General features: G+C 36.0%; 1 protein-coding gene across 3 annotated transcripts in view; it reads right to left on the reverse strand.

Annotated features, from left to right (window-relative positions):
* Positions 1-27,320, reverse strand: part of Nrip1 (nuclear receptor interacting protein 1) — a 77,923-nt gene that overhangs the window by 35,122 nt on the left and 15,481 nt on the right. For all 3 annotated transcript variants that reach the window (XM_070030486.1, XM_070030484.1, XM_070030485.1), the window contains exons 2-3: positions 24,436-24,509; positions 9,467-9,583 (exon numbers count right to left, since the gene is read on the reverse strand). The gene's annotated coding sequence lies outside the window, so the exon portion shown is untranslated. The remainder of the gene's footprint in view (positions 1-9,466; positions 9,584-24,435; positions 24,510-27,320) is intronic.

Raw genomic sequence — 27,320 nt, forward strand, 5'->3', positions numbered from 1 at the left:
AAAGCCAGCCCAGTCAGGAAAGTCCATGAGACTCTTATCTCCAATAAATCACTAGAAAACTGGAAGTGGCACTGTGGCTCAAGTGGTGGAGAGCTAGCCTTGAGCTGAAGAGCAGAGTTCAGGGACAGCGCCAAAGCCCAGAGTTCAAGTCCCAGGACCAACAAAAAGAAAAGTTTATCAGAATGTGAGTTAAAAACTGTATGTAATCCTTGTAAAAGTAGCTCTTCCTTCCCCCCTCTACATATTATATATACACAATTTATTTATTTATTTAGGTATGTATATGTTTAATTTTAGAATACAGTCCTCTAAAACATACAGAATTCAAAGAAAGGGCAAGGGGACAGCAATGAAGGAGTTAAAGCCTTTAGAATTCCATTTTCATCATACATGGGTGACTATCTCTTTAAATAATTTAAATCCTTTCCATCAACTACAAAGCTGTTTTGAAGCCATTTAGCTTTGTTCTTTACATGTGTTCTAATTAAGAAATGACCTTGTCATCACACACACCAGAAATCCGGGATTATTTCCTACAGCAAAAAATTCACAAGGCGCCCCCAAAAAAAGAAGAAGGAAGAGGAAAAACAGACTTCTTCCTCAGTTCCACACTAAAGGAAGTTGTTGGATGGCTGCATGCTGAAGCAGTTTCACCGCATAATTTTTTTTGTTGTTGTTGAATGTCACAGGGCGGGTTAGTGTGACCTTGAGCTGCATCAGCAGCACAGCAAGGGTCGAGATGCCTGCAGGCGCCCTTGTACTGGATTTGCAAGACAAAAACCTTCAAACTGGCTGAAGGACATCTTAAATCTCTTCAAAGGTTTTCTGAACTAATCTGGGCTGCTCTTAGCAGGATCTGAGCCAGTGTGAGAAGCAAAATTAAAAACAAGGTCTCCGACAGGATGTTGTCTCCTCTTAACCCTTCCTAAGCAGAAGAGAACCAATCTCCAGCATTCCAGAAAAGGGTTTACCTAGAAGCTTTCTTTCATAACAAATTATGTAAGCAAGCAGTCACAAAAGACTGGACAGCTAATAGTACTTAAAAAAGAGTAAACAACCCTTGCATTGTGCTTACTAATAAATTCTCCTTGTTTTTTTTCCTTGTACATATTTTCATGTAATAACTAAAAGCCCTTTGTGTACTTTTAGATTTGTAGCACACCCACAAAAAGCATAACAGAAATATTTCCATCAACATTAATCTCTAGAATTTTCAATTTTAAAAGAATAAGCTTTTAACTGGTTAAACCACAAACTTCATGCATATTGCATCTGGGATACTAAAATTACAAAGAATAAAACTGCATCCTATGGTTAACAGATTTCTTATTCCTAAGTGAATGGATATAAAGAAAGAGGGGAAAAATCAGAATATCAGAAGTGCACATAGGTAAAACAATGTCAGTCTTGTTGTAAGAAAGATTGGCATGTTGTAAGAAAGATTGGCATTTTGCTATTATTGCTTTTTAACATGGATAAAAGTATTAGCCACAGTAGAGCTGACCCGGAATGGGTCCCCCCAAAATTCATGCTTTATAAACTTCATCTCCAAATTCAGGAGTTAATGTTAATAGTCTTTGCAGATGGGGCCTTTGGGGGATAATTGGGATTAGATAAGGTCATGGAGGTAAAGTACTCACAAGGCATAGGGACAAGGAACCACTCAGCTTAGCAGGTTTGAATCTAGCCACAAATCAACCTCTGACATCTTATGCTGCAGCAAGAGGACCCTCACGAATACCAAGTACCATATTCCTGGAATTCTCAGTCTCTAGAATCATGAGTAAATTCATCTGCATTCTTTATTAATTAATCTCAGGTATTTTGTATAGCAGCAGAAAACAGATTAAGACAAGTGTGTTTGATTTTTCCCTTGGCAATACCCTTAGATGAATGAAACAGTCCCAGCTCTCAGAAATGAAAAGTCCAATGAAATAAATGACTGTAATACTTAAGATGCATTAACCTAAAATCAGCATATTAACATTTATGATGGTAGTTCACCATTATCAGGTGTAAGATACATCATGATTATTGCTAAAGAGTAATTAATGTAAAGGTAAGAAGTTTCTCGATGTCAAAGAATGTACAATGTATTCCCTTTAAAAAACAATAAATCCAAGATTGTGTTGAATAACAACCGCACTCAAATTCATTCAGAGACACTTTCCCAAAGTACAGGAAAAGGGTAGAGTGATCTGTGTTCATAACACATGGGAATGAACAGTACACACAAAACCCTATGCAAAAGTAACCTAAAACACAAAGTAGGCTATGTATACACTATGTTTCTCATTCCTATCTCTATGTGCAGGTGATAATGAGAGATGTGTAAAGGCTAATCTGGCAGAAGAGAATGGCAGCTATTCTAGGCTGCACAAATACACTTGCAAAGTCAGGGAAGAACTGATTGTGACAGGAAAGAGGACTCTTCCTCTTGACTGGAGATTAGGTTGGAAATGCTACTAGACCAAAGACTTTTTTTTTTTTTTGGTCAGTTCTGGGACTTGAACAGGTCCGTTCTGGGCCTGGGCACTGTCCCTGAGCTTTTCAGCTCAAGCCAAGCGCTCTACCACTTGAGCCATAATGCCATTTCCGGTTTCCTGGTAGTTAATGGAGATCAGAGTCTCCTGGACTTTCCTGCTTGGGCTGGCTTTGAACCATGATTCTCAGATCTTAGCCTCCTAAGTAGCTACAATTACAGGCATGAGCCACCGGCACCTGGCTTAGACCAAGGACTTTTGAGTCAAGGCCATGCCAAGGAGCTTCTGGCCTTTATCTGGTGGACAGTGGAAGGTTTATAGGCAGTGAGATGATTACATACATATTTTAAAACAAAAACAGGAGCTCTAGGATTGTTGATAGCTTAGAGATGAGAAGAACTTGTAGAGCAGCTAGTGCAGAGAAGCCTAGTCAAAATAAGGCAGGGGCAGGGAAGTAGAAGAAAAAGCTCTGAAAACAATGGAAGATTGTTTAAATATTCAGAAAAGTTTGCAGCACATAAACTGTGCTATAAAATAGGAGCTATTTAACAGCTAACGATGAAAATAATTAAAATAACTGCAATAGTTTAAACCTAAGGTGTATAAAAAATTATGATGGAGTGATTCGTATCAAGTTTCAAGGAAAACAAAAATTTTGCTAGTTTGTTTTTTTTTAACAAGTCAGCATTAGCTCTTGTTTGGAATCTGAACTTTATACATTTTGAATATCAATCTTCACTAAGTATTAGGTAAGGGTTCTTCTTGTTAAGAAAGACACATGTACCTGTCCAGAATAATCTGAAGACATGTTTCCTTTGGCTCTGATAGGGAGTGAGAAGTGATGGATTGTTTGGCTTAAATTATCTGGTTAAGTTATTGTTGGAGTTAATAGTTTCATCTAACACTAATAAGAAAAAAATTAACTGGGCAAGTATTTACTATTTACACCTACTATGTTTGGACATAGCATTAAAAGATAAAAACTTCCAACATTCTGTGAGCTTTGGCTTCTAGATTATCACTCATTAATGATACTAAGTCCCCAAATTCCAGTCAAATCATGACATCATCTTACAATAAAAAGACCATGAGTTAAAAGAGCTGTTAATAAATCAAGAGTCTGAGTAGCAGCCATCTTGTATTGCCATCCAACTGAAAGGTACATAATGCATTCCCAGAACCCTCAGGGAAGACCCTGTACCTACGCAATTTGAGGAGTCGTTAAATACTCTAGAGACTGACTGTCCTGCTAAGACCTCAGAAAGAATTTAACAGAGTATCAGCCAAGGTAAGAGAGTAGAGAGTGAAAAAGAACAGGAGCCACTAGAGCCAAGTAAATATCTGCCAGAGAGCAGACTGTACTCTCAGAAAAGGAGTTCCAACATCAGGGATCAGGTTAAGGCAAGAGGAGGAGAAGGTCAGACAAAGGAGAGATGAAGGAAAGACTTAAAGAGAAATCTATTACTGCCACCAAAGAAGACATCAACTGTATTCCAGTGACCTCATTAAGAAAATTACTAAACCCCCAAACCTCGGGAGAAAGAAGAATCCTTTTAAGGGGAATCATTTTGAGGAGTATTTGGAAGTTCACAAGTCATTTAAAAGCCAGGGTTACTGTCAGGGCATAACTAGGAATGACCTTAACAGTATCCACAAATAAAATGACTTCTCCTTGAGTAAGCATCTCTTGTCTCATGACTGCCAAGCTAGCACTGGTAATTAGTTCCAGCACATTCTATGTCTAGACATTAATAGGAGAGAGGGTAATATGAGAAGTCTTGAAGATGTTAAAAAAAAAAAAACATCAAAACTAACCTAGAAACATGAAAGCTAAGTTGTATTACTAAAACAAAATACAGACTCTGAAAAGTCCTGCAACACAGCAGTTTTCAAAGTGTGGTCCAGGGCTCCCAAGGATACTGATGATCTATTCAGTAGGGGCAGGAGGTCAACTACTTCTACAAGACTAAATACTAACTGCTTTTTTGGTATTTTTCTCTCGAGGCTATGTCATTGCTCTGATAACAAATGAAGTGTTTTCTGTATATCTAAACTTTTCTCATTTTAAATTTTGAATGTGGCAAGTATCATGATATATGCCTCCCACCAACAAAAACTTACTTGGGACCTGAATGGTTTTAAGAATCTAAAAGGATCCTAAGAACAGGAAGTTGAAGTACTTCTGTGCTACTGAGGTAAAAGAAGGACAGTCTTGGTTGTCTTCAAACAAAATATCTACTTTCTAATTCCAAGAATTTCTCCCATAACTATCCAGATAAAGAATGTTTTTTATGCATTATCTAGTTGAAGTAAGAACAACCTTTTTGTAAAGAAGAATAATAGACTAAGGATGTCTTGAAACATCTCAGCATTATTCTGAATTTACTATGAAAAAGTACCAAACCCACAAATTCACAAATGTTTGTAAAGAAGCTGGCAGATGTTAACAGCTGAAACTACAAGGATAACTAAGTGATAAAGTAGAGTTTACTAAGTCCACAATTTGGTCATGAGAAAATATAATCTGTGATGTAGTGTGACAATACTTAAGAAAAGGCATGGACAAATAGAGAAAGCACCAAAGGGCAAATTTGGGGAAAAAGAACAGAAGTCAAAGGAGGGAATTATCTTCAGAGGAGGCATGTAGATAATGTAGATAACTCTAGGGATAATCTAGGCTTTCCCAAATGGAAAATAAACTTTAGCATTCTTTAGAGTGAGGGACTTCAGCCCAAGAAAGGGAGTATCCATGAAATAAAGTATGTTAGAAAAGCTTTGCTGGGCCCTAGTACCTGCCTATAATCCTAGCTACTCAGGAAGCTGAGACCTAAAGGATCGAGGTTTGAAGTCAGAAAGGCAGGAAAAGTCTGCAAGACCCATCTTCAATGTAACTAGTAAAACTGGTCTGGAGTTCAAGCCCCATGACTGACAAAATACAAAAAACAAACAAACAAAAAACTGGTCTAGTGGACTAGCTCAAGTGGTGGAAGGGCAGCCAACAGCAAGAAAGTGAATGACAGTATAAGGCCCTGAGTTTAATCTCCATTATCATAAAGGAAAAAAAAAGGGGGGGGAATTCCTCAAAGAACAGAATTGCTAATAACTGGGTAACTTTTGTAGAATGAAACAATAACCCAATGTCTACTGAATTTAATGACAAAATATTGGGACATATTTTCCATCTTTTGCTTAATTTCCAAGTTGACATGGGCCAAAGCCTTTTAAAAGTATAATTGAGTTACTCAAAAGTTGAAATAAAATAAAAACACACAAGCAAGAACTGGACCACCACCAGGGATACTTTGAGATGTTCCAGCCTAGAGGTCAGTCTACAATAGGCAGGGAGGGAGCAGAGAGGCCTGGCAACAGCTGGAGAATACCTTCACAACAGAAGCATGGCAGATTGGCAATAAGAACCGTCTTGCATATAAAATGAAAAAAAAAAAGAGATCAAGATAGTTAAAAATTACTAGTTTATTTCTCATCTAGAAATGGAAGGTTCTAGTTTTTTTTAATAAAATGTATAATAAAAACTCTTAGAATGGCACCAAATTCAGATGCGCAAACCACAGACCACAAGGTTGAAGGGCAAATGTGAAAAGTTAGCCCAAGCGAAAAAGACAAAGTGAAATGGCAGTACCATCCACAGATTTTTAAATTATTTTATTTATTGGAAAACTTTCAGAGAAAAGAATTCATATGGGGGTTTTAGTATAGTAAGAATTTCCCTTGATCAATGAAAAGACTAAGTAAAAGAGATAAAACATGTCCTGTTTTAAAGATATTATACTTAGAAAATGCATTAATTATAATAACATTTTCTACTGCAATAGCAAATTAAGGTTGATCATTATGCTATACAAATCACTACGTATGTTTTCATAGAGAAGTGACATATACAGTGGCATTTTCGGAAGCTCTGGTCACATCAGTAAAGAGGAAATGATAAGACTGAAATAAGATGTTTGGCTGTGAGAAAGGAAATTAGAGTGAATGGAAGCAATGTTGAAAAGTAACAACACTTCATCTGAGCCAAGCAATCAGATTTTCTTACCAGGGTTGTCCACGAAGCCAAGGAAATGCCAATGAGACAGCCAAACTGGATAATGGCAATTACAGCCATATTGGTATATGGTGATTAATGGTTACCAAATTAACTTACTCAGACTAGGTATTGATCTTGTTTTGCCAGTAACATGTTCTTCCTAAAAGTTGGGGGTAGATGTTTGAACAGTTTTTTATAAACTGCTATTTCTTCTTATCAGTGGCTTTGTTTTCTACAGTTTTAGTCATCTAGGATTCAGTTTGGTTAGTACCATACACTAAGATATATTTGAGAAATAGAAAACAACTTTTTGCTAATTTTATAATAGTGTTACAGTTGCTCTAGTTTATTACAAGTCATTATTCTTCTGTTGTGCCTAATTCATAAACTATGCCAGGCATGTAGGTATAGAAAACAGTGTGGAGCTGTAGATGTAGAATTCTGTAGTACTTTGGCATCAGGCATCCACCTGAGAAGTATGGATAAGAAGGGGAAACCACTATTCTTCCATTGCTATTGCATCAACAAGCCGTTTGTAACAATCTGGCAACCTAACCTGTCAAAACTAGCTGAATCACTGGCTATTTTTGTATCATTATACAGATGGCTCTACATGTAACATAAAAGTAACACAAGAACTCAATGCATTTATGCCAAGTCATCAACAATTCAATCATACATTAATAAAAAACACAAAAAAATACAACAAAGATGAGTTTTATTTTGTTAGCTACTATATAAGATGACTATATCCTTGACAAGAGGTTAAGTATTAAAGTTAAGGAAGGAAAATTTGGTCTAACACATAAAACCTTTATAATATTCGTGAAATTCAATAACAAAATTATTTTCTCCCTATACTCTTCATTTTGCTCTCATTCAAAGTGGCATTCTTAAAAATAAAACATTAATCTTTTAGAATGTTACTATATGACAAAATATATAAGTACAAAGTTTTCAACTAGTCAAATACTGATCTATCAGATTCACCTTTTTTGAGACACAAGCTCCTGAATGGGAAGCCTACTGAGAAGAAATGGGACCCATATCTCCCAATTTATTTGACCAGGAGCTCCTCATTCCAAATGCTGAATTGCTTAATAATAAATGCATTATAGAACATATGCACCTGACATATTCACTATTAAAATCTTGAAATGTTTTTGAAACACTTTTTATGCTTTTAAAGTTATTTACTATTTTAGAAAATCAATTTTTAATCTAGAAAGAAAATCCAACTCTGATTTTTTTCTTTTCCCTTCCTCCATCCCTTCCTCTCTGTCTCTCTCTGCACCCCTTTTTGCTTTGTTCCCTTCCATTTTTAGAAATGCCTTGACTAATGCCACATCCCATGTAGCCTATGCTGGCCCCAAACTCTCAATCCCACTACCTCGATCTCCAGAGTGTTAGATTATTGAATGAATTTGACACATTGGTATGATTATAAAAAATATAATAAATAAACATTAAAGAGCAAAACTGAAATGATTACATCACTTGGTTTTCTGAATATAAAGAGTAATTAAAGAAATGTACTATAATCACTGGACAAGTGTATTAATTCCTTTTTTCTATTTTCTTTCTTTCTTTCTTTTTATGCCAGTCATAGGGCTTGAACTGAAGGCCTGGGCACTGTCTCTGAGCTTTTTGTGCTCAAGGCTAGTGTTCTACCATTTGATCCACAACGCCACTTCCGGTCTTATCTGTTTATGTGGTACTGAGGAATTGAACCCAGAGCTTCATGCATGCTAGGCAAGCACTCTACCAATTAAGCCCATTCCCAGCCCCAAGCATATTATTTATATAGATAAAGGTTTGGCTCAAAGTTACCTTCCCTATTTGGAAATATCATGGTAAATTATTGACACTAAGTTTTAGAACACTGTATCTTCCACCTCCCTTCTACCTGAGTCTGCAGTACACTAGCTGAAAGTGAACTCATCATGGTGCTTTGCACTTGCCCAAAAATAAATAGCATAAGGTTTAAAAGCATAAGACATGGCAAATGAATTTAGGTTGTAGCTATACTAGAAAACAGGAATGTTAGCCAGGCACCAGTGGCTCATGCCTGTAATCCTAGCTACTGAGGAGGCTGAGATCTGAGGATCGAGGTTCAAAGCCAGCCCAGGCAGGAAAGTCCATGAGACTCTTATCTCCAATAAACCACCAGAAAACTGGAAGTGGCGCTGTGGCTCAAGCATTAGAGCGCTTGCCTTGAGCTGAAGAGCGCAGGGACAGCGCCCAAGCCCAGCGTTCAAGCCCCACAATTGACAGAAAAAAAAAAAGAAAACAGGAATGCTAATCCAACTAGAATGAACAACTCAATCATCTGTTTTGTTCACTGCTCACCTACTTATGTTAATGTAATCCAATTATTCTATCATTTCTCTGAAATGTCTTGTAAGTGGTAACCATTTTGCAGAATTCCAAAAGTAATCAGTGACCTATACCATAATTAACCCACAATAACAATACATTTTGCTATTTTTCTTGAAAACAATAATTAACTTTTATTTGAAGTCAGATTGCTATTTCAGGTTTTATATTAACTTTTTATTTCCTGTGGGTTTTTTTGTTGTTGTTAAAACCTAATAAAGTAACATCAGCACAAATATTATTTATTTTGTTAAACTTCCCAACCCCTCTCCAGAAGTAGCCTGTCCATGGCATCCTCAAGAACATGTTTGTTTTTTTATTTAACCTTTTTGTTGTGTTTAATTAATTTATTTATATTTATCCTTTACTTATAAATTCCTTCAAGGTAGGATGTTGGTCTCTTTATTTTCTTAACCACATTGTGTAGTGAAAAAATTCACACAGGTAAAGCACAGAATATGTATTTGGGATTCTAAGATAATTTACAACTGAGAAAGAATTGTCTGAAATACATTAAAGCTACAATGATTAAGCCCAAAGAACTCAGTAAAAATATTCTCACCCTCTGTTTCCAAGCTTTGAGTGTCTTGCTTTCCGAGAAGGAAAACTGAGAAGGCTGCTGAAAAGTAGCTCTGGTGTCATCTGCAGTCTTCAGATTCTCCCCTCCTCTCTTGGTCAGCTGTGCACCATAACAAGACAGAAAAAGATACTTTGGTAACAATTCCAAACAAGTTGCAAGTCTATCTAATGCGATTCAATAAATGTGGTACCTTTTCTTCTTCAAGTACAATATAGAAAGAGTCCTTTGGCAGGGAAATATAAATTGTGTGTATGTGTGTGTGAGACATATAAGTATGTCTTTTTTTCTTTGCTTTAGCTATTCCAAGCCTAGAATTACTCTGATTAGAAGGAACAAAACAAAACAACAACAACAACAAAAAACCCAGCTGTGGAGGACATGTACATATATTTAGCTTTAAGGATGTTCCCTATACACATTGTTTCTAATACCAAAAAAATTAGAAATATCTATTAAATGTCAATTTTTTAAAAAAAACTAGAAGTATATTAAGAGATTATTATCCCACTGGGATCTATGTAGTCTCTAAAATATTATATTAGGAAAATCAGTTATACTGGATGCTATAAAATAAGTGACAAAAAGGAAGTAACCTTTTGTTCAACATAATTGCATTTAAAATTTTACAAAAATAAATGTAGCAATTACTCTTGCATTTGAAAGTATTATTTTATCTTCCTTATAATTTATTCTAGTTTCTCTACAATAAAAAATATACTGCTTTTCTAATTAAAATATTAAAGGATGAAAACAGTCATAATTTTTTTTTTTTTTTGGTTGGTTGTGGGGCTAGAACTATATGGGCCTGGGCACTGTCCCTCAGCTTTTCAGCTCAAGGCTAGTGCTTTACCATTTGAACCACAGTGCCACTTCTGTTTTTTTCTGTTTATGTGGTGCTAAGGTATGAAACCCAGGGCCTTATGCATGCAAGGTAAGCACTCTACCACTGAGCCACCTTCCTAGCCAGAAGACAGTCACGATTTTAAACTACCTACTTCATAGTAGAAGTATGAAAAAACAATTCTAAGAGGGCGGTATACACTATGGAGGTAGTTCTTTCTGGATTTTGAGCATTGTTTGCTTTTTTTGGGGGGTCCTGTCATGGGGCCTGAACTCTGGGCCTGGGCGCTGTCCCTCAGCTCTTCAGCTCAAGGCTAGCGCTCTACCACTTGAGCCACAGCACCACTTCCGGCTTTTTTCTTTTTTCTTATGTGGTGCTGAGGAATCGAACCCAGAGCCTCTGGCATGCAAGGCATGCGCTCTACCACTGAGCCACCTTCCCAGCCCATCTTTCTGGATTTTCATGCCATCTCCATTGAATAAAAAAGCAGGTTTGGTCAGAAGAAGGAAAAATGGAAGCAGTCATTAAGCAAGACACATGCTTCACCAGTTGGCTGCAAAGTTCTTTCACAAACAGTGTCTTATTTGATCTTCTAACTCAGTGAAATAACTAGAGTTCAGATATTGAGTAGAAACCCAAAAATGTATCTTAAAATCAAATCAGTCCTTGATTTTAATTCTGATAAAAGTTTTCAGAGGAGCAGGAAACAATCATATTCCTTAATCATTTATAACTAGAAAAAAGCTAGTTGCACATGTATTTAAAAATACCAAATTTGCAGTAATACTTATTAGAATGTGATAAGAACTTCAGGAAGGGGGATTGGGAGGGGAAGAGGGAGAAAAATGAGGGAAGGGGTAACAAGTTAGACAAGAAGTACAATCACTACCTTACTTACGTGACTGTAACCCCTCTGTATATCACCTTGACAATAAATTTTTTTTTTTTAAACAGGAGAGTTTATTTTTTTATTTTTTATTTTTATTTTTTGGGTCCGGTCATGGGGCCTGAACTCTGGGCCTGGGCGCTGTCCCTCAGCTCTTCAGCTCAAGGCTAGTGCTCTACCACTTGAGCCACAGCGCCACTTCCGGCTTTTTTCTTATGTGGTGCTGAGGAATCGAACCCAGGGCCTCGAGCATGCAAGGCAAGTGCTCTACCACTAAGCCACCTTCCCAGCTCCGACAATAAAATTTTTAAAAGAAATGGATAGAACTAAAGAGGAAAGGAAGAATCATGAAAAAATTTTAATAATAACTTCAGAAATTTTCTCAAATTATAATCTCCAACCTTGGATACCATACCCAAAGCAAACCCATCTAGCAGCTTGTCAATGTTATCTATCAAATCAATGAAATTCTAGCAGAATTTAATTGTCCCGTTCTCAGTTATATTTCTCTCCTTCTTGAAATATATTATTACCTTCTATTTTAAAGTTAGAACAAGAAAGTAACTATATTTAAGAATGCTGTCAATGGTGACCTACAAATTGATGTCAAATGATTCAACTTGATGGGATTTTGAAATTTTATCTTTCTAGCTTACTCTTTTTTCAGTATAGTTACCCAGAAAAGAAAGTCTCCAAATGGACATATTCTGTTTAAAAAAAAGCAAACTACAAGAGTAATAATAAACATTTTAAAGGAATGTTATTAAAGGGTACCTCAGAATATGATGCTTCAAAAAAGCAAGATCCTGTTCATTTGCAATGAACATAACTTAGTTCAACACTGTGCTGGAATTACTACATGAGTAAGACAAACATGGAATCAGAATAAAATAATTGAAGCAGTGAACCTAAGGAAAAAGAGAAAGCTGCTTTACTAAAGCCTTGAGGAACTGCTTCTTGGAAGAAACAATGCTATGATACCCAAATATCCTGAAGCTCTAATAATTAAAATAATAATAATAATAACCAAAATATTTTCCAAAAGCCAAGAAGAAAACAGGACTTGATTACCTCAACCTGAAGATGACAAGGAGTGATAAGAAGTAAGCAAAGCAGAAAAATGGAGAAAAATGAGAACAGAGTAATTCAGGTTTGTTTTCAGTAACAAGTATATGGACTGAACACACGAAGACTCACAATATGGCAAGAATAAAGACCACAAGATTAAGTGGTAAGTCTAGAAACAAAGTCTACATAAATCTAGAAACAAAGTTTCAGTTTTTGTTCATGTTTTCTACAAGCTCAAAAATTAGCTGTATAAAACATCAGAGTGAGAAAAACTATCTCTAGAACCTACAGTCCAATGTTGAATCAAAGTAGTACTCTGTTCCCAACTTTTAAGGGGAGAAGTCAACTTTTCCCTACAATTATACATTATTAGCTGTAGGATTTTCTGTTGTTGCTTTCTCTACTTACGGTTTGAGTTTGTTCATTTGCAGGATGCTATCAAAAGCTTTTTCTACATCTACTGAGACAATCAGCAGATTTGGGTCCTTTGTTCTATTAATAATGCATATTACATTAATTGACTCTGTTCAAAACAACCCTTCTAATGTGAATGTGAGTTACACAGAAAGCATCATGCAAGTGGTACAAGACCCAATGCATTTTTCTGTAAGGTCACAAAAAAGGCAAGGAATATAAACAATGGTATCCCCACAATACAATAAAGCAAGAAAAATGAAGCTAAATGGGTTGACAAAAAAAGTTCAAAATATCCTTGTATGTAGTCCTTATCATTTTGTGTTGGTAATTCTAAGAAATCTGCTCAAAAGAAACCCTTTTTCAAATGCTTAGAAATATAAACAATAAGATCGCCTAAACCAAAACCCATTTGCATTTCATTTACATGCTAGGAATGCCATTACCTATTCTAAAAATGAATTCATTCATTTACAGCACAGCTAAAAAAATGACTTATTAATAAGCTTAACTAAAGGACAAATCCTGCATACTCAAAACTACAAAGCATTGTAGACAGAAATTAAAGATCTAAACATAAAATGATATAACCCATTTTCCTCTTGATAAGACAAAAAGATTCAACTGACAATCAAATTGATTGGTCAATTGCCCACACTAACAGAGCAAAATCCCACCTTGATTGTTTTTTTAACATTAAAGTTACAGGTCTTAAGTTACCTGACATCAAAACTTACTATAAAGCTATACACAAAAATATAAATAGGAGAACAGAATAAGTGTACAGAAGAATAAATGCACATTTGTGTCATTTATTTTTTTCTCAATGTATCATCGCAATTTAATGAAAAAAAGTTTATCTTTTGAATAAATGGTGTTGAAATATTTGGATAGCTATGTACAAAAGTGAATAGATATGTCAGTAAGTATAAATTTTTATAACAACATAAACAATTCAGATCATATTTGAATCAATTAAGACAACCAGACCTCCAAAAAGAAGAAACAGGCAGAAAGCTTGGAAATTTAAGTTAGGAAGAGTGCTTAAGTAGAGCAAGAAAAACACAATCCATTTTTAAAAACTGAAATACTGCAAAAATCTTCAAATGACACAAGTAAGAAAAAACAAAAAAATCCTAGAGTGGGAGAAAACATTTGCAAATCACAAAAGGAAAAAGAATTGATAACTATAATTTACTAAAATCCTCAGAGAACTCACCAATAAAATGAATTAACCATTTTAGCCATTTTTTTAAATCGGCAAAAGACACAAAGGCAATTCACCCAAAACAAAACAACATATGAATATTAAGTTAACATATATAGAGATGTTCAATATAAATCATTACTCATTAGAGAAATGCACATAAAATCCTACTAAGATAGCTATAACTTTTAAAAATTGATCAAATAAATGTCAAGGTGGGAGGGAACAGAGAGAAATAGCTACTATCACAATGCTAGTAAGAATACAAAACAGGCTATCTGCTTTGGAAAACAGTTTGGTAGTTTGGTAGTTACAAAGTAGCACAAATACACACATTTTCAATGCCCAACAGTTTAAAACTTAGACATTAAACAAATAATGATAGCAGTGTCCATCATAAAAGCCAAAGTTGTAAACAAATCGAAACTATACATCAATTGGTAGAGAGATTAAATATAAAGTGATAACAAAAATAAAAAAAATGGCAAATGCAATGAACTGATAACAAAAAAGCACAAATTGCAGCAATGTAATACTTAGTAGAAAAAGCTAGACCCAAAGAATATTGTATTAACTGACTCTATTTATGTCTGAAATATCTAGAACTGCTAAAATTGTATTTTAAAACAATTTTACCTCCTGAAGAAGACAAAGAGGGAAGCAGTACAGATGAACATTAAGAAACTATTTGTGGCAGTCAAAATGTCCTAAACCTGGACTGTGGCAATGCTTTCACATCTAAATAAACTCACTCAAATTTATCAAATAGAATAATTACAATTGGTGCATTTCATAGGATTTAAATTATACACCCAGCTAAAATTTCAGTAGGTGTACACTGCCTGGCACAGGTGGCTCATGCCTGTAATCCTAGGTACTCAGGAGCTGAGGATCATGGCTTGAAGCCAGCCCGGAGTCTCTTAGCTCCAATTAATCACTCAAAACCAGAAATAGAGCTGTGACTCAAAGTGGTAGAGAGCTAGCCTTGAGCACAAACACAAAGGGACAGGGCACAGGCTCTGAGTTCAAGCCCCACCACCAACCAAAAAAAAAAAAAAAAAGGATATATAGCAAGAAAGGTATGGTGGTACATGCCTAAAATTCCAAGTACTAGGCAGGCAGAGATACGAGGATCATAGTCTCAAGCCAGCGAGGGAAAAAGTATAAGACTCTGGGAAAAACAAAACAAAACCAAATTAACCAATAGCAAAAGGACTGGGGTGTAGCTCAAATGGTAAAGTGCTTGACAAGCAAATGCTAGGCTGAGTTCACTTACCCCCCAAGAACCCACAAGAACAGGCTTCTTTTTCTTTTTAAATAATTTTTTTAAAAAATGTATCTTTAAGTAGTTGTAAAAAGGAGTTGCCACTTAAAGCAGTTTATGAATATATCTTGATCAATGTCACATCTTTCAACATTCTCACCGATCCCTTCTCTACCCACCCCTCCCTTTACTCTTCTTAATTTTTTAGGATATACTTGGATCTTGTCTATATTTCTCCCCTCTTCTTCTCTTCATTTGTCTACCCCTTCCCCCTTGATCCCTTTCAAGTACAGGCTTTCTGGTGTGCTTTCTTTTCCTGAACTTTGACTTTGACTTTCTAAGGAATCATACCATTTGAGATCTCCCTTGAATCTGCCATACTGCAATTAAAATACATTCATATACACTTGCATACCACCCAATGTGTTTATTTATGAATTTGTAAGCTAAAATCTAGCTTCCACCTATATACAGGAAAACATACAGCCTTAGTCTCTCTGGGCCTGAGTTTTTTCACTTAACACAATGTTTCCAAGTCTTTCCATGTCTTTACAAATGGCACTATGTCATTCTAATAGATAAACAGAATCCCACTGTAGATATATACTGCAGTTTCTTGATCCATTCATCTACTGAGGGGTATCTGGTCTGATTCTATACACTGATTCTATAGTAAGGCAATAAACAACGGTTGTGCTGGTAGCTTTATCATATCCTGGTTTATAATCTTTTGGGAAAATGTCCAGGAGCAGAATTGCTGGATCATAGGTTAATTCTATGTTTAATTTGTTGAGGAATCTCCACGCTGCTTTCCAAAGTCATTAAACAAGTTTCCAGTCCCACCAACACTGTATTTGGGTTCCCTTGTGGCTGCATCCTTGCCTGCATCTGTAATTGATAGGAATATTAATTCCAAAATCATTGTACCACTAGTTAGCATGTCAGCACAGTCTGAAATCATCTAGGTGAGGACTCTGAAGGACATAATCTAAAATGTCATACCCCTTCTCTCAGATCTTCCATTCTGCCTTCTTTTCTTCTACCTTATTCAGCATTTATTAGTAAGATACCATAACGGCCAGTTGGGGTGGTATACACTAGAAAGGCCAGCCTTTTCAAAGGTAGAGACAAGAAGACTGCTTTTTCAGACCAACCAAATATTAGAGTCCCTATCTAAAAATAGACCAGATATGGTGGCTCACATATATATATATATATATATATATATATATATATGTAATCCCATCTACTTAGGTAGTGTAAATAGGAGGATCATAGTCTAAACTGGAAGTATGACTCAGTGAGAATGCCTGCCTAGCAAGTACAAGGGCTTAAGTTCCAACCACAGCAATGCAAAGAAAAACAACAACAACAAAAATCACCAGAAAATAGAATGGATTTGTCTATTTACCAAAAAAAAAAAAAAAAAAAAATGTAAGCTCCACAAAGACAAAGAAGGATTTTCTTCTCTTTAGTTGAGTGCTAAGGCCCAGCACCTAGAACAACTATAATTCATTAAGTAGGCACTCCACAAGCCTGACTATTTTGTGATCTCAGAGGAGAGTTAGAAAAAATTTGAAAAACACTACAATCTTCACTGGATATGAAAATGTTATGGCCTCAAACTTACTTGCTGGCAGAGCTCACCCTCTGTCTCTTAGGAGATAAATCCTAATTAGGCCAAGCTACTTGTGACAAGTAATGTTTACTCCAGTAATAAGGGGCATGGACTTAAGTACATGATGCAAATTTGCCCAATGGAACTTACTAAAAATGTCTCTGTACTTCATACAGTTGAGGAAAATGCCGACTGCAGCTAGAAACACTGCCACTGTCGATGTTCAAGATGCAGGGAAGAGAAGGAAAGTTCCAGGTGGAATGGTCTTTGAGAACATCTTTAGGACAACTAACTACTGGTACTTTGAATTTCCAGGTGGGTGAGTTGAGATACTACTGACTGTTTTAAGTTAGTATTCATACAATCTTCTATAACTTATGTTTTCATTAACAGAATATTTTTTCAACTATTCACACAATTTCATGTAAAATGCCACAATAAATTAAAATGTAAGTGGGTTCATTCACCTGAGGGAAAAGACACATAATTTTAAGTCACATTTTCTCATGGGAACCTTATAAACATCAGCATAACATTTCACTGATCCTAATTAAACTGAAAATAAATATATGTCAAAGCAAAGGCTTTCCAAATATATTATTGAAAATAACTGAAATGGTAAAATCATGCTCCATATTACCACCTAGCTAATGATGTTCTGCAGAACTGTACGTGCTCATCCAAAGGAAAGAAAATGGGAAGGAGAGGAAATGTAATCACTGGAAGAAGGAGAAAGGTCCCAAGGCCAAATACACTCAGGAGATGATGAATTAAACAGAGGATGCAAAGACACAGTGGAAACAAGGGGAAATAACACTGTAGGTGAATGCCCTGTAGGAGTAAAGTGGAGAACCCTACCAGGTGAGATGCTCCCCTGTCATTCTTCAAGTAGTCCTACATTACAGGTCAAGTTGGAAACGGAGTGGGTCAATAATGGTCTGAGTCACAGGACTAATTTGAGTCAAAGGGCTTTTATTTCTAACTCAAAGCTAGGTATTGATGGCTCACACCTGTAATCCTAGCTACTCAAGAAGTCAGACTAGGGAACGAAAAATCTGTTAAGACTATACCTCCAATTAACCAACAGTAAGCCAGAAGTGGAGCTGTGGCTCAAGTAGCAGAGTGCTAACCTTGAGCAAAATAGCTTAGGCACAGAGCCCAGGCCCTTGAATTCAAGTCCCAGAACTAACACAAAAAACAAACAACAAAAACAAAACCCTACAATTTTAGTTGGTAGCCGTTCTAAAACTTTATTTAATTCTAGAAATCTTCAAGTTTTATAACAATGTAACATGTCACAATATTTAGTAATGGGACTTAAGAATTCTTATAAATTCATCAATTTCCCACTAGAAATGGGAGATTTTTTAAATTTACTTAAAATAAACAATAAACTTGAAAATAAACTTAACTCTATAAGTAACATCAACATTTGTCTATCATTTTCAGAAAAATATTTTATCATGTCTCAGAAAAAACAATACATGTAAAGCCACTAAAAGTAAGAGATTTCCTTCAAAAAGTTTAAACCATATTCTCTAGTACTACTGGAATTATTAAATTGGTACAGTTTTAAAACACAGTCAGTGAGCTGGGCATCGGTATTTCACTAGCTAGTCAGGATGCTAAAATCTGAGGAGAGAAATTCAAAGCCATCTGGGCAGACAAATCCAACAAATCGGCAAAAAGCAGAAGCAGAAAAAGCCAAGCAAAAATTCAAGGCTCTGTGTTCATGCCCCAAAACTGGCACAAAAATACCAAAAACCAACAAACCAACTCACTAAACAAAAGAAACCCAACCTACTTTCATTGAATCAATTCAACTAAAGACTTTAGAGAAGATAGATATATGCTTAAGGCTAATAATATATTGATCTTAAGTACAGAGTTTTCTCCCATTCTCCCTTGCTCCTTCTTTGGACCCAAAATACATAAGAAATCTAGCAGAAGGAACAACAAGATTAAAAGTCAAGCTACCAAATGAATAATAATATATATGATATTAAAATCTTTGTAAAATAATCTCCTAGATGACAGAGAATTCGAATACGGTATAGATAACAAGCCATAGAAGGTAAAAATTAAAATAATCATCTTTGAACTACCTTATATTAACATAAATCAAAGAGATAAGTAGTATTAAAATAAAATGAGAAATTATTTAATCCCCAAATTCTAACATTAATCGCCACATCAAAGAACTCCCCATGGGCAGAGAAACCCAAACAGCCATACAGAAAAATAAATATAAGTTTTCTCTTTTAAAAACAACAGCATTGAGGGACAGCGCCCGGGCCCAGAGTTCAGGCCCCACGACAGGACCCAAAAAAAATAAAAATAAAAATAAAAACAACAGCATTATGAATGAGGCTTTCATTTATATTTTCCAAAACAACACTATGAACTGCCCATTTTATAGAACAGAACATGAACATTAGTTAGGGCGTCTGCCCAAAGTAACCTACCAGTAAGTGAATAGCAGAGTTGGGATTCCCACTTAGATTATCAGGTTCTATGTGAAACCATGAGAGTGTTGATTTCAATCTGCTTGGGATCAAAGGTGGTAGCTTAACAACTTCAAGCAGATTCAAATACCTTTTTCTGAACCTGGATATGTGGGAGGAAATTAGTTCTACACGGTACTCTCCATATGAAATATAAATTTATATAAACATAAATTTCCCAATAGGAAATATAAATATAAATTTTAAGCTATTTAATGAGTTATTCCTGGTTATTATGTTTAGCTTTTACAAAGCAGATGCAAGTAAATACCAACTATTTCTAATACTACTGAAGTCTAATATTATCTCAATCATTATCCATAAAATAGATATAATCCAGTTTACAGATGAGTCTTAGCAAAGAAGAGTCGTTTGCAGGTAAGAGGCAGAACTAGCATTCAACTTCAAGCCAGGCTGTTTTTGTAATATGTTTCACAAATGCCGTCTAATAAAGTCCTACAAAGTCATAACTGCCTTAGTCAGCCCTGTCTTGATCATTTTCTGAGACTGACACCGTTTATAAGTCACTGGTAAAACATTCCATGTCTAGAGCTCTGCAAATGACACAAATATAACTACAAGTCTTTGCAGACCCTACTACACACTCAGAATAAAACAACATTCCTCAGGAGTCTAGCCTCTGGCAAACTCACCAACTATACTTCTTCTCTTAGTACTAATGCATAAACACTCCAGATTTTCCTTACTAGGAGAAACCCTGCTAAAACTTTTTTCCCCCCTCCAGGACTTTTTAAGTATCAAAAAGCCGAGGAAATGTTGGTACTTTAAAATAAATCTTGACCCAGTAAGAACTGGCACTGGGCCTTTTATTTTCTTATACTCAGCAAAATACAAACCTATAAAAATTCAAATAGTAGTGAGTCACTTCCAAACACGGACCTTATACTGAAAACTTTTTTTAACCTGGATATATGGGAAGAAAACATATTTAAAACCTGTAACTCCAATATAATGGGAGGAAAAAGCAAGTCTATGAGGGATTTTACTAATTGTTTTTCTGGAAATCGTGTGCCCTAGGGGAAAATCAATAACTATTATTACTACTGACTCTGATATACCACCTTACCTTAAAGTGGAAAGTCAGAAACTGTCAATCCTACTCTGGACTGGTCTAGATCTTTAGAAAAATGAAATAAAGGCCAGTTTAATCACATTATGACATTTGCAATAAAACAAATGGATATGGGGAGGGAAATGTGATGAAAGCAGAGAACTGGGTCAAGTAGATAGCAGTCTTAACTGGTTCAATGATTTTACTATTAGGGATAATTGCTATGCATAGGTTCTATGCCATTTAAAAGAGGGCCCCTGTGGATTTCCAGAGGCAGTCCTGCTCAACTTATCCATGGACAAAAAAAGGATGACTCAGTAGTTGCCCCTTATCCAAAGCTTTACTTTGCACTCACTGAGTTTGTCTGAGATCAACTATGATCCAAACATATTAAATGGAAAAACCCAAAAATAATGTGCAAGTTTTTGCATTACGTGTCATTGTGAGTGGTAATGAAATCTCATGCCACATCCCTGAAGAGAACTACCTCTTTGTCCACGATATCCATTCTGCTCCTCATTACTTCCCATCAGTTACTTAGTAGGTCTTCTATCACAGTACAGGTGTTCAGGTAACACTTATTTTACTTAATAGGAGCACAAAGCATAAGAATAGTGAAACTCTCCATTTGCATATACCAAAAAGACAAACTTTTAAATAAAAAAGTAAAAGTTCCCTACTTCATAAATTGCTAAGATGTACATAAGAACAACTGATCCATGAAATTGTTAAGAAGAAAAAATTGATCTGTGCTACTTTTGTTGCCATATTTCAAGCTAGAGTTAAGAAATACACAGCACTAACCTAGCATATGCTCAGGAATAAGCACAGTACATATGAAGATCATCAGTACTATTGTTTTAAGGATCCACTGAAAGTCTCAGAATGTACCTTTTCTGGACTAAGAAAGATAAACTCTTTTCATTTTATACAGTGGTATATAAACAAAAGCCAACTGGATCACACTCTTAGGCCTATCTATTCAGGAGACAGAAATATAAAGGATCATGACTTAAGACCAGCCTGAGCAAAAAAAAAAAAAAAAAATGTCAGAACTTACTCAATTAACAAATTGGGTGTGGTGTTACTTGTTTGTTATCCCAGCTACCTGGGAAGTGTAACAGGAAGATAAAGATCCAAGCAAACCTAGGCATATAAGCAACTGACAAGCAGAGGAAAACAATGCTTCTTTGCCAGTAGTGAGTATGCTTTAACAGTTTTTCAAATGTTTATTACCATAAAAAACTGCTTCCATCAAATCACAGAAATGCCTACTGACAAGTGACTCAGAAAATGTGTAAAAGTGGTTTGTGTTATTTTATATGAATAGATACCATGAATATTCAGTATATAAGTATATATTTAAACAATTGGTCTACTCGCTGCAACATAAACAATATTATTTTATTGTGTGCATTTATATACCCTTCCTTTATCTATTTCTATTCCAAGCTAGATGTCTACCAAAAAGGTGATGTTGTTTTTTGTTTTTGTTTTTGTTTTTTTTTTGTCAGTTGTGGGACTTGAACTCTGGACCTGAGCGTTGTCCCTGAGTTCTTCAGCTCAAGGTGAGTGCTCTACACCACCTGAGCCCCAGCTTTCTCATGGTTAATTGGAGGTAAGAGTCTCACAAACTTTCCTGCCCGGGCTGGTGTTGAACCGTGATCCTCAGATCTCATCCTCCTGAGTAACAAGGATTACAGGTGTGAGCCATGGTGCCTGGCTCAAAAGGTTTTTTAAAAGAAAAAAATGCAAGTCAGCAGAGCTATAAAGGTAGAGAGACACTAAGAAGGAAGCCAGGGTGCTCTGGTCTGAATATAAAGTATTCCTGAAAAGGGCTCCTGTGTGAGAGGCTTGGTCACAGTTATCAGGATGAGGGTGTAACCTGTATCAATGGATTGCTCCACTGATGAGTTCCTAGGTGAATGGCTACTGGGAGCGAGGCCTGCTTGGAGGATGTCGTCACTGGGGCTGTAGCTCTGAGGGTTGCATCTTTCTCTCCTTGTCTTTCCCTGTTATCTGGCCACCATGAGGTGAGCAGTTTTGCAAAAGCATATACTACTGCTACCATGATCTACTACTGCTTCTTCTCGGGCACAGAAACAATGGAGCTGGCGAGTAAATAGACTGAAACCTATAAAACTGTGAGCTAAAAGAAATGAAATATTTCCTCCTGGCTAGTGGCACAGGAGCCAACTACTTTGGAGGTAGAGATGGGAGAGAATTGTGGTTTGAGGCCAGCCAGAAGAAAAAAACCCTCTCTCAACCAACAATCTGGGCAAAGAGTTTCAGAACTGTAATCTCAGTTTCTCGGGAGACAGGTAGAAGGATCATAAATGAGACCAGGCTATAGGCAAAAGTGAGATCCTACCTGAAAAATAGAATCTTACCTGAAAAATAGCAAAAGGGGCTGGGAGTATGACTCAAGAAGAGCAACTGTCCAGCAAGTGTGAGGCCCTGAATTCAAACCCCACTACCAAAGGGCAATCTGCTGAAGTTGTTTTGTTACAGCAATTAACATGTATCTTGTGCACTTGGATACATATCAGTAGGAGTTTGTTTACCACACACTTTATCCAAATCATCTTTGGGGTATGCTACAGTGAATGTTTGTATCCCTCAGATTCATATACTGAAGCCTATTTATAGATGGTAGTGCACAGGAGTGGGTATTTAAGAAGTGATTAAGTCTTGAATGCATTGACATCATGAGAAGGAATTAATACCTTTACAAAAGAGGCTCAGGCACTTCCTACCCATTTCTGCTCTGTGAAGTTACAACAAGAAGATGGCCAACTATGAAGATGAGGGGCCTTCAGCAGACAAGGTGTCTGCTGGACTTCCAGCCTCCACAACTGAGAAATAAACTTGTTCTTTAAAAGCTACCCAATCTGCAGGGCGCTGGTGGCTCATGCCTGTAATCCTAGCTACTCAGGAGGCTGAGATCTGAGGATCACGGTTCAAAGCCAGCCTGGGCAGGAAAGTCCGTGAGACTTTTATCTCCAATAAACGACTAGAAAACTGGAAGTGGTGCTGTGGCTCAAGCGGTCTCGCCTTGAGCTGAAGAGCGCAGGGACAGGGCCCAGGCCCAGAGTTCAAGCCCCACAACCGACAAAAACAACAACAACAAAAAAAAGTACTCAATCTATGCCGTTTTGTTATAGCTACCCACATAAAATAAGGTACTAAAACAAAAACAAAAACAAAAAAGAAAAAGCAGGTAGGTTTCTCAACTAATGATCTTTAACATCCTTTCTTCTTATCAACACGTCACATATTACTAGGTCTACAAGCAGATCAATTACAAATCTACCTCAATGAAACAAAGGTGGAAAGGCTATGAGGGAACTTAGCTGATGGAAGGAAGCTCAGAGGAAGAGCCAGGTGGCCTGGTGCAAAAAGGCTATGGGCCTTGCCAACAGGCTGACAGAAATACAGATGGCAGCTGATCCCTACATTGGAGGGGAGAGCTGTCACGGACAGGGGTGACTGAGATTGCCTGCCTAAGCGTTCAGTAGATGTCACACTGTCTTACATAAACAGGAACTTTAAATATCTCATTTTCTAATCAAGGTATTCTTTAAATGAATGCTATACTTTAGTAGCAACCACTATACTTATACCTGACTTATACTGCTATACTCTAATAGCTACAACTTTTTAGTAAATCTTTCAGATGATTAAAATGGATAGAATTAGTTTAATATAAATAAGAATTTTGGGCTGGGAAGGTGGCTCAGTGGTAGAGTGCTTGCCTTGCATGCATGAGACCCTGGGTTCGATTCCTCAGCACCACATAAGCAAAAAGAAAAAAGCCGGAAGTGGCACTGTGGCTCAAGTGGTAGAGCGCTAGCTTTGAGCTGAAGAGGTGAGGGACAGCGCCCAGGCCCAGAGTTCAGGCCCCACGACTGGACCCAAAAATAAATAAATAAATAAGAATTTTTACTTGCTTATAAAAAAATTCAGATGTATCAAGACTCAAATAAATTCAATATATCTTGTGTTTTACTTTCCTATCATTGGAAAAACTTCATTTTTGTGAGAGGAAATATAGAAAAGTAAGATAAAATACAATACCTTCTGTTTCTCCCAAATGTAAAAATAATGCGCCCTGCGAAAAGAGTCCTGAAAGGTTTCAATCCAAACGCTTCCTGAAAATTAAAAGAAATATGTGTTACTCTAAGTGCATCTCAATACTCTAAAACTCTAAGATACTCTCTGTACATTTCAGTAGTGTTTTAAAATGGGAATTTCACTGCTGACTAAAACACATCATCTCAAAAACTAGCTAAAACGATGTTAAAACTATAATTTCTCATACATGCTCCCCTAGAGTAGAACTGCCAATCACAATTTACACTACAAAATAATTTACAAAACTTAAAAAAAGAAACTATTTACAAAAAATGACACTTTATCTGTCTTTGCGCTAGCATACAAGTGTCATCTATTCTCAAGGATGTGAGAAGATTAGTGCCAAGATAAAAAGGAATTTAGTTCGTGGATTTTAGGAGGACAATATTAGAATTATCTTACAACCATCATCCTAAAGACCTCATTCTTCTCCAGGATCAGAAGGAATGAAAAATATTAACCAATATTATGACAGACAAACACACATGAACAAGTTTATATTTTCAGGCAAAAAAAAAAAAAGAATGGATGAAAGTTTTTGGCCTTCAAGAGACAGACTTTTTTGTATCGTGATGACAATAGTGGAAACTTTAAAGTTGGTCAACATGCCAATGAGCAGGTATTAAGGAAGATAGGAAACCGCCTCTCTGGTTCCATTACAGCAGGGTACCATGTGGAGCCGCCATTTACATCTGACTGACACAGCTAGCCTCCTCCATTTCTAGCTTGTGCTCAATTCCCAAGATCACAGCTTTGACTAAAATTAAAACCATCTACATGAAATCTAGCCTCCCCAAACTAGCTACTGTTCCCTATTACTTCATTTCATTCTCCTTGAAGCATATATAGAGACACCAAATTTCTTAGTGAGATGTTACCCCGAGCCAAGTATCAACCACTATTTTCTCAAGGTTGCTTTTCCTTATTGTTTTCCTCACTGCAGCTGATAAATTAATCGCAAATCTTAAATAATAATAATAATTTGAAAGGAAAGGAAGTAGCTGTATGGGCCAACTACAACGAAAAGCTTGTCTTTCTGCTGATTACTATATACTTTCACAGACATTTACTCAATTCTTCAATTCACTCCGTTTTTGAGTAAAACTTCTAGTGCCTATGTTGATACAGTCCCAGCCCCCGACACTTGGTCAAATTATGCCATAGGTGCTCCATTTGCCCAGGTGATTTAAGGTTCTCAATTCCTGCTATTTAAAGTCCTGCAACACCTGGCAGGGTAAAAGTACATGTATCAAACACACAAAGCTACCTTCCACAAGTAGCAAGCAATATTACCTACATGTATACATCAACTACAGCTAGAATTATACCTAAGTGGAAAATGTCTTCAATATCTTAGAAACAGACAGCATCTCTTTAAAACAGCTTGTAATCAGGGAGGAAAAACAAAACAGAAAAACCCTGAAAAAAATTCTCCATGTGATAGGAGAAAGAAAGAAAAAAGGGAGGGGGAGGAATTAGGGGGAAGAGAGAAAGATAGGGTGTATTACCATTTTCTATTAGGAAACCTCTTTTTCAGCAGCTAAATAAAAACATTACCAAATCATTTAGTGTAATAAAATTTAACCTTATATTGACCTTCCTCATAAAGCAAACAGACTCTATCCAATAAGGTTTCATCTGAACTATGTAAGATGATAAGCAATACCTTAATTGCCTTCATTTACATGACTTTGAAACTATTCTGGGCTGAAGTCATTGACTGCAAGGTCACAGAATACAAAAAAGCAGAATATATACAATTTACTGAGGAAGAGCAATCCTTTTCAAACAGTGTAGAAGCCCTTCTCTATATCTCATTAGGAATTACTAGCTGCTTAATGCAATCAACAAGTGTTGCCATCTCTTCTTGAAATAAATCACACACACATACATATACATGCATTGATTTTATAAGTGCATATAATGTATTAAGAATATATATTTGAAAAAATGCACCACATATTATAGCTTTCTTATTAAACTTAATCTACCTAGAAACCAAAAATAACTCTGTACCCTACCAGCATGTAAAATTAAGACACAAATAGGACTATTCTTTTTTTTCCTTTTTTTTTTTTTTTTTTTTGGTAAGCATTTCATAAATCTAAAATCCAAGGTACAAAACAACAGTTTTAGGAAAATATTTGCAAACCAAGGATGTTAAGTATATTCAGAGTTGCTGATTTCATTATTTAAAACTTAATTCAGGTAATTTGTTCAGAGGTATATGCTGTATGTATTTCATACCAAATTATATTGAAGAAAACAAAATACAACAGACTGACAAAAATCAACTATCATAACTTACAGGGGACAATGTGTATTCTTCAAAAATAAATTTGAATATATCAAAACACATCAAAAACAGTTAACTCTATTGAAAGGGTTACCTTTAATAAAATTCAAGCTAGATATCATTGGTATTTGAATTTACTAGAAAAGGGCACTAAAAGTATTTTTACAATGTTTACAATATTAGCACAATAAATAAAGGTATTTTTACAATGTTTACAATACTAGCACAAATGTGGAGTCTCAAGTGGTAGTAATAGGTTTAAACATAATATCACCAGAACATTAATTTAAGAGGCTTCTGTTATCAAATGAGGTAAATCTCTCATATTTAATTTGCAACCCAAGCACTTTTATATAACTGAAGCCAATTTTTTTAATTTAAAAATGACTTAGGGAAGGAGATGCAATGATATTAGAAAGTTCATATTGCTGTACATTCTCTCCCTACAGAGAAGCACAAGGCTGTTCCATGAAACTATGAAACAATCCATCCAAATCACTGCAGCTTATCGTTCTGTACAAAGAATACGGGA

This window comes from Dipodomys merriami, unplaced genomic scaffold (assembly GCF_024711535.1).
Source record: "Dipodomys merriami isolate MVZ:Mamm:240054 unplaced genomic scaffold, mDipMer1.0.p SCAF_2, whole genome shotgun sequence".
Taxonomy (NCBI): Eukaryota; Metazoa; Chordata; class Mammalia; order Rodentia; family Heteromyidae; genus Dipodomys; species Dipodomys merriami.